Genomic DNA, 8,414 nt, shown 5'->3' on the forward strand with positions numbered 1-8,414 from the left:
AGTACATATATATTTAGAAGAGTAGAAAAGTTCTCTAAATTAAGAAAAAATAAAATGGTAGGGGTATAGGGAGGGAGAAGAGGACAAGGGAGGAATAGAGGGGAGGCTGGGGGAATAGTTAAAAGCGGGGTATAGAAATGTGTTTAGATTTATGGGAATGGGAGGATAGGGGAGGGATCCTTGCAGGGGGGTAAGCAAATTATAGGAGGGCAAGGTACTGGGTAGAAGTAAAATAGATGGGGCAGGAGGGATAGGAAACAATAGATATACATAAACAATAGATAAACATAAAAACAAAGATCAGTAGTGGGATATGTTTTGGAAACTATATGTTTATATATGTATGTATTTATATATGTATATTGTATGTATCTAAAACTATAGAGAAACATCTACATTTTATTGTAGCCTTCGGGAGTGGGGTGGGGGGGGAAGAAAAAAAAACAAAGTGAAAAGTTCACAGCAGAGAACAAAAGAAAACTCACAAGGAAGCAAAGAAAAGGTGGACAATTCTCAACACAATGTGTATTATTTATCATATGGGCTTTCTTTAAATGAAAATTTACTGTTACATATTGTGAATCCTCTCTTATGTTCTGCTACGCATATGGCATGCTTTTATTTTTTTCTTTGTACTTAAATTCCAATATTTAAGTTTATGATGTTTTTGTTTCTTTTCTCTATTCTGTATTTGTGTTCTGACCCTTGAGTCTAAAATAAAATGTTAAAAAAAAAACAACAAAATAAAATTAAACCTTTTTGGGAAACAATTTAAGGTTGTACCCACAAAGTCACTAAGCTCTCTGTAACCACAGACCTAGCAATACTACTACTGGACATATATTCAAAAGAGATTAAGTATAGGGTGAAAGGACCCATAAATAAAATATTTGTATCAGCCTTCTTTGTAGTATCAAGGAATAGGAAACAACAATGTCCATTAATTTAAGAATGGCTGAATACAGGTGAATAGGATGGAATATCATTGGACTATAAGAAAAAAGAAATAAGCAGGATAGATTCAGAGAAATGTGAGAATATGTGTACAAATTGAAAACAGAGTGAAATGAACAGCACTCAGAGACTTGTTGCATGATTTCAACTACAATAGTATGAAGAAAAATCACTTTGAACAGCTTTGGAATACTCATCAATTCAATGAAAAAGAGTAACTTCTAAAGATATAATGACATATATCTTCCATCTCTTGACAGAGTGGTATAGAACTCAAAATATAGAGACATACATTTTCAGACATGGCCAGCATATTGAATTGTTTTGTTTGACTATATAAAGAAGGCCATCTACTTGGAGGAAGGGTAGTAAGTTAGTTCCTAATATACCCAAAACAGTTCAAGTGATTTTATTACTAATTCTACTAAATTATACAGAAAATGGTAAAGCATTATCAACTGTTAAGTCCTTAACTCTCATCCCTCTTAATCACAAACCTCTTGCCCTCCTCCCCACCCCATCCCCTTCATCATATACAAAAATTGATTTCTCTTTTTTCTTTCTTTCTTATTTCCTTTCCCTCTCGTGTTTAGGAAACAGGGATATCTTATTTCACAGGACAAATGCATCTGGTTGAAATGGATGGCGAGTGGCCGTACTTGGAGAGTGAATTGAACTTTCTACCCTCCACACATCACTGCATTTGATGCAGTCTTCTCCATCAACTCTTCTACTGAATTTTTCCCAGGTATATTTACTGTTCTAAATGTTTATTGAATGACTGAAGGAATGCATCTTTTAAAAAACTTTTTAATATAATTTTAAATACAAGACAGTTAAATCTTAGATAAACAGTAGTTTGATTCTATTAGGAATAAAATATGGTACAGATTCCAGATACAATATAATATCAAACTCTTTTCTTTTGCATTCACATGCTTTCCACTCTATGCAATGATTACTGATATGCCCAAAATAGTTTAACAGTCAGGTAGAAACTGGAGAAAAACAAACTTGAGAAACACTTTTTATTTCTCTTAAAAGAGGTAAAAACATGTAAATGATTCTTATAGTTCTTTTCACTAGTAAGATCTTTAAACTCTTAAAAAGCAGTTTCCTCAAAGCACATGCCTTAAAAAAATCTCAGTAGTACATATGTGCACTGACATAAAAACATGTAGCTCCATCATCTATTAAAAAAGTTTTGCATAAAAAATTCAAGACTTTCTGCAAAAATGTTTCCCTTGTGTCATTTCAGGACCCCAAACCACAAAAAAAAGTTTTCAGTGCAATTTTATTGCTTCTCATTTCCATAGGAAACACAGAGCAGAAGATGCCTCTGACCATAACTGTCTCCTGATAGAGTGACAGCTTCTCCCTGCTATATTATAATACTCTTTTTTCAGTCTTTGGTCTGAGAGACATGGCCAAATGATTATCCTTTTATTAATAACTTTCTGGCCTTATTAATAAAATGATTAAATTACCCAGAAAAAAATACTCCTTTTCCCACCTGTTTTAGTAAAGTACAAACAGATGGTAATCTAGTCATAGGGGTAGGGAACCTGCAGCCTCGAGGCCACATGTGGATATCCAGGTCCTCAAGTGTGGCCCTTTGACTGAATTCAAACAAATCCAAGTATTTGTTCTGTGAAGTTTGGATTCAGTCAAAGAGTCACATTTGAGGACCTAGAGGACCACATGTGGCCTCCAGGTCATAAGTTCCCCACCCCTGATCTAGTATGATGATAAAGTACAAAAATGATAAACTACAAACAAGTACCATGATCCAGTGAAGGAAAAAAAAAACAACAAACATTTAATTTCTACTTTGTGCAAACACTTAAAAAAAAAAGTTAGATAGGGCAGAGCCAAGATGGCACAGTAACAGCAGGAACTTGCTTAAGCTCCCACACCAACCACCTCCAATACCTGTAAAATATGACTCTAAATAAATTTAGAGCTACAGAACCCACAAAGTGACAGAGAGAAACAAATCTCTCACTTGAGGTAGCCTGGCAGGCTGACAGGAAGGGTTTATCACACCAGGATGGGAGCCAAGCATAGTCTTGCATGAGCCATGTTGGCCTAGACCCAGAGTGAATCACAGGCAGCTGTGGTGGTTTCAAGACTTCTCAACCCATAAAGGGCAAAGAGAAAGTAAAAGGTTGGTGGGAAACTCTGTTGGAACTGGGGGAGAAAAGAGTGTGATCCGGCCCCTGCCTATGGGGCAAGAGGTGCTGGAGGAGTGGTGGCTGTAGCTGCTGCCATGTGGCTGCCTCCAGAGCTCCTGGTCTGCAGATCATAGGGGGACCAAGAGACCATTCAGAGGGCAATTGCTCTTGTTCTGACCTGTTTGGATTTGAATCACAGTCTTGGGTGGTGGTCCTAGGGTGTGGAATGCCAGAGTGCCAGAGCTTTTGGTGGCTATAGAGAAGGTGCCCTCCTCACAGCTCTGACAACAACTACAAAAACCCCAGACAAAGCTCTCTCCACTCTGGAAGCAAAGTTCTACCATGGCAAAGAGCTCAAAAGTCAAGTAATTGGCTAGCAAGATGAGCAAACAAAGGAAGCAAAATCAGACCATAGAATCCTTTTTCTGGGGGACAAAAAGGATCAAAACATGGAAACAGAAGAAGTCAACAAAGTCAAAACTCCTGTATCAAAAGCTTCCAAGAAAAATATGAATTGATTGCAGGCCATGGAGGAGCTCAAGAAGGATTTTGAAAATCAAGTAAGAGAAGTAGAGGAAAAATTGGGAAGGGAAATGAGAATGATGCAAGAAATCATGAAAAGCGAGTCAACAACATGACTGAAGAAAATAACACCTTAAAAAATAGACTAACTCAAATGGCAAAAGTGGCCCAAAAAGCCAATGAGGAGAATGCCTTAAAAAAGCCAAATTGGCCAGATGGAAAAAGAATTTCAAAAACTCACTGAAGAGAATAATTCCTTCAAGATTAGGTTGGAGTCAATGGAAGCTAATGACTTTATAAGAAATGAAGATCCTATAAAACAGATACAAACAAATTTAAAAAAATAGAAGGCAAAGTGAAATATCTCATTGGAAAAACCACTGACCTGGAAAATAGATCCAGGAGAGATTATTGAAAAATTGTTGGAATACCTGAAAGCCATGATCAGAAAAAGAGCCTAGAAATCATCCTTCAAGAAATTCTCCAGGAAAATTGCTCTGATATTCTAGAACTAGAGGGCAACATAGAAATTGAAAGAATTCACTGATCACCTTCTGAAAAAGATCCCCAAAAGAAAACTCCTAGGAATATTAAGCCAAATTCCAGAGTTCCCATGTCAAGGAGAAAATACTGCAAGCAGTCAGGAACTATTTGAATATTGTGGAAACACAATCAGGATAACACAAAAGCTAACAGCTTCTACATTAAGGGCTTAGAATATGATATTCCAGAGGTCAAAGGAGTTAGGACTAAAACTAAGAATTACCTACCCAGCAAAACTGAGTATAATGTTTCAGGGGGAAATATGAATTTAGAGGATTTTCAAGCATTCTTGATGAAAAAACCAGAGCTGAACAGAAAATTTGACTTTCAAATACAAGAAGCAGAGAAGCATGGGATGATAAACAGGAAAAAGAAATCATAAGGAACTTATTAAAATTGAACTATTTACATTCCTGAATGGAAAAACAATAATTATAACTTGTGCGACTTTTCTCAGTATGAAGATAGTTGAAGGGAATATATATGCATATATTTGTATACATACATATATATGTATGTATAGAGGATATATGTGTATATAAATACATGTGAGTGTGTATATGTGTGTACATATACATAGACAGAGGGCACAAGATGAGTTGAATATGAAGGGTTGATGTGTAAAAAATAAAATTAAGAGGTGAGAGAGGAATATATTTGGAGGAGAAAGGGAGAGATAGAATAGGGCAATTTATTTCATATAAATGAGGCAAGAGAAAACTGTTACAATGGAGGGGAAGAGCAGGTGGGTGAAAGCGAATGGGCCAACCTTACTCTCACTGAATTTGGCTTAAGGAGGGAATAACATACATACTCCTTTGGGTATCTTACCTTACAGGGAAGTAGGGGGGAAGGGGATAAGAGGGGGGATGATAAAAGGGAGGGCTGATTAGGGGTGAGGGTAGTTAGAAGCAAATTCTTCTGAAAAGAGACAGGGTCAAAGTAGAAAACAGAATAAGTGGAGGGCAGGGTAGGATGGAGGGAAATATAGTTAGTTTTTCACAATATAAGTACCATGGAAACATTTTGTGTATCTACACATGTGCAACAATTCAGCTACATTGAATTGCTTGTCTTCCCAGTGGTGGTGGGTGAGGAGGGAAGAAGGGAAAGAATCTAGAAATCAAAGTTCAAAAAACAAATGTTAAAAAAAATTGTTTTTTACATGCAATTGGGAAATAAGATATACAGTCACTGGGGTATAGAAATCCATCTCGCCCTGCTAGAAAGTTGGGGTGGGATGGGGAAGGGCATAAGAGAGCAGACTGGGGGAAGGGGTATTCAGTAGGCTTGCTAACTTGGGGGGGGTAGGGGAAGGATGGGGAGAAAATTTGTAACTCAAAATCTTGTGGAAATGAATGTTGAAAAATAAAGAAAAAATTAAAAAATTTAGACAAAAATTTTCAGATGTTTCTCAATTCACCCTTTTTAAAGTTACTTTTTTTTTTTATTTCTGAAGGCAGTTCTTAATGCAAATCAAAGGCAGTTCCTGAATAATGGCACTAAAGTGTCTTTTAAAAATATTGTGTTTGTATATATTTGTAATTAAACTTATTTTTGTTCTGCCTTAATTTACCACCCAGTTTTCAAGTTTAACCACAGCTTCTTTCATTCCAGAATGTGCAAGTTCAATAGCAGCAGCTCCCAAGTCCAGTGGCTGCAGAAGGCCCATGAAGTATCATCTGGGTGATATGTGAGCTGTGCAGGCTGAGTTCCAACAACTGCTACAGGGAGTATCCCAGGGACCAAAGCCTCTAACACCCAGAGTTCCTTCATGTCTTTTTCAGCAGGCACTGGGATTGCCATATGTGGAGTTTATTGTAGGCCATCTGCAGCATCTCTTCTATGTGACTTAGCAAATTTATGCTTACATACTGTTTCCAGATTTTTTCTTGGAATGGGTAGAGCTTAGTAACTTGGAATTGTTCCAAATTACTCTTCATCCTCACTACCTTTTCTTCTATGACTGGTGAGTTAACTAGAAAACAGGACCAGAAATGCCTCAGAGGCTCCCTCCTGGCCACATACAAGTGTTCTGAGTTTTGACTGAATGTCTTTTGGTACCATCTGATTTATGGCTTGCTGTGGTCCTCCCTTCATAAGTGCTACTTTAGGGGGTAGAGCTGTGATTGTATTACTTGCAGCACCACTTGAAAGAACCTGAGTTAGTTTGTGCAAGTTTCTTAATACTCTTGCTTAATACTCTGAAAAGAACTGATAATATCCTGACTTGTTGCATGTTGGAGGGACTGAATTGGAGTTGGGCCATTAGGCTTAATGCAATTGTTTTTATGTTACTATTTTTCCCATCTTCATAGTGGATTCTGGTTAACTTCACCCTTTTGACCGGCAGCTGAAAGAAATCTGAATCTAGAGAGTTCCTAGGTATGCTGCTGTTTTCACTGTTATGATAATTTTGTGCTTCATGTCTCTAGAGACCGGCTGCCAGGATCATAGCACTATGATGGTTAAATCTCTTGATGATCGTGGTGTTGCCTTCATGGATTTTGAAATTTGGAAGTAGATGGCACAGGGGAAACCCCATAGCCCTCATCTAGTGATTTATCTTCCAGCACTGTTAGATCTAACAGTGTTTTTGACTCCTAGAGATATCATTGTTTTTAAAACCTTTTCATCCATTTCAGCACATTATGCTGAGATATCTTTTGACCCTGGGTTAAGCCAATCTCTAAGAAAATAATGGGACTTTAAAAATTGTGTCCAGAACTCTTTTTCTGTAAAGGTATGTGGTACCTTTTCTGAATATTTCATCTTTACTGCTGGACAGGTCCTGCACATGGCCTCAGTGACATCATTAGTTAAACTATTCTTGGGCCATCACAGCCATCGGTTTGGGGGTGATGTTGGCCAGAAATGCCGCCTGCCCGCGGAGGCTGCAGGGCCATCCGCAGCATCCGAGCTTCCTCTGGGCCCATCACCTGCCTCACGACCGGCCTTTCTAAAGCCGGAACAGAATGCACCTTCCTGCTGCGTCCAGTGTTTCTCTTCCAGTTCTTCCTTGGCTTTCCTCTCGATTCTGGGCAGTAACCGCTGAAGGTCTTTTACGGGATCTCGCTCCCTTACAGATGCGCTCCTGAGAAAGACGGAAGCAGGTCGCGTCTCTGGCGTCCAGGGCCAAGCGAAGCTGGATTTCAGCTCTTCCTTCTGGAATGATTTTCTGGCATTTCATGTCCACATACACAGAGCTCACTGTAAACCTGTCTTTGGATTCAGGGGCTCCGTTATCCTTTCTGTCCCCAGGTGCAGGGCCCCATTCTGCTTCTTCCGGAGCATCTTTTTCACAGTCTGTAAAACTTCTGATGAAGGCGCCATTCCGGCTTGAAGGAGGGTGTTGAAGCCCCTGCCTGGCCAGGAGGGAGGCACAGTGGGGAAAGCTTCTCTCTGCTCTTTTTTTTCACTGGTGCCACCAGACTGAGGCTGGTTTCCCTCCACCAACACCCTTGAAGGTGGGGAGCGAGGCTCCTCCCTCTCGCTTGGTGGCTGGGAAGCACACAGGCACGTGACTGGAGGTAACGAGGCGGAGCCTGGAGGACACGTGACAGGTGAACACTTCCGCCATGACACCTTCGGTTCCCTCAGCTTCCAGCCTTCACGCTTTTCTTCACTATACGCTCTCTACATAGTGAAGATGGTAGTGAGACCCGCAGCCGCTAGTGCTGCCCCAGACAACCGCACTTCACGAAGCCCCTCAGGCCTCAACTCAAGCTCGGCCCAATCCTGGTATCGCCCCGGGCCGTCGCCTCTGGCCAAAGGGGCCGGACCGCCAGGAATGCATCTTGTTAAGATAGTCTCAAACAATTTGTGCTTTAAAAAATAACCCAAAGTCCAGCTCATTTATCAAGACCCTTTCCCTGCTATCCTCGCTGCGGTTTTTCTTAATGCTTTTAGAGACTCTCCCCTAAACAAAGGATGCACCTTTCTGGAGAGTTCCACCCTCCTAAAGCTTCAGAGAGGCAGTGCTACGCTTGCACTGGGATGGGAGCAGGGTCCTCAGCATGCACAGAGCTGCGGTGCTGAAAGTGCTTGGTCTGGCACCCGCTCCAAGAAGCTTGGGAAATCAATCTCCAGGGTTGTTTAACTATGGTTGTAAAGAGATAGATTTATAATGTGTTATTGCCTTTGTAACAATAGTGGTTTTTGACGGGGCGGGAGAGAAGGTCGATTTTATTGAGGTAGGAATTGTGTGGGCTACGCTTAGCC

At 40.0% G+C, this 8,414-nt stretch overlaps 1 pseudogene; it reads right to left on the reverse strand.

Moving 5' to 3' along the window:
• Positions 1-5,965: 5,965 nt before the first annotated feature.
• LOC138155873 (general transcription factor IIH subunit 1 pseudogene) lies at positions 5,966-7,526 on the reverse strand (annotated as a pseudogene).
• Between the last annotated feature and the right edge of the window lie 888 nt (positions 7,527-8,414).

This window comes from Petaurus breviceps, unplaced genomic scaffold, assembly GCF_028583685.1.
Source record: "Petaurus breviceps papuanus isolate PSGF00001 unplaced genomic scaffold, PetGlider_PUasm1.0 98, whole genome shotgun sequence".
NCBI classification, from domain to species: domain Eukaryota; kingdom Metazoa; phylum Chordata; class Mammalia; order Diprotodontia; family Petauridae; genus Petaurus; species Petaurus breviceps.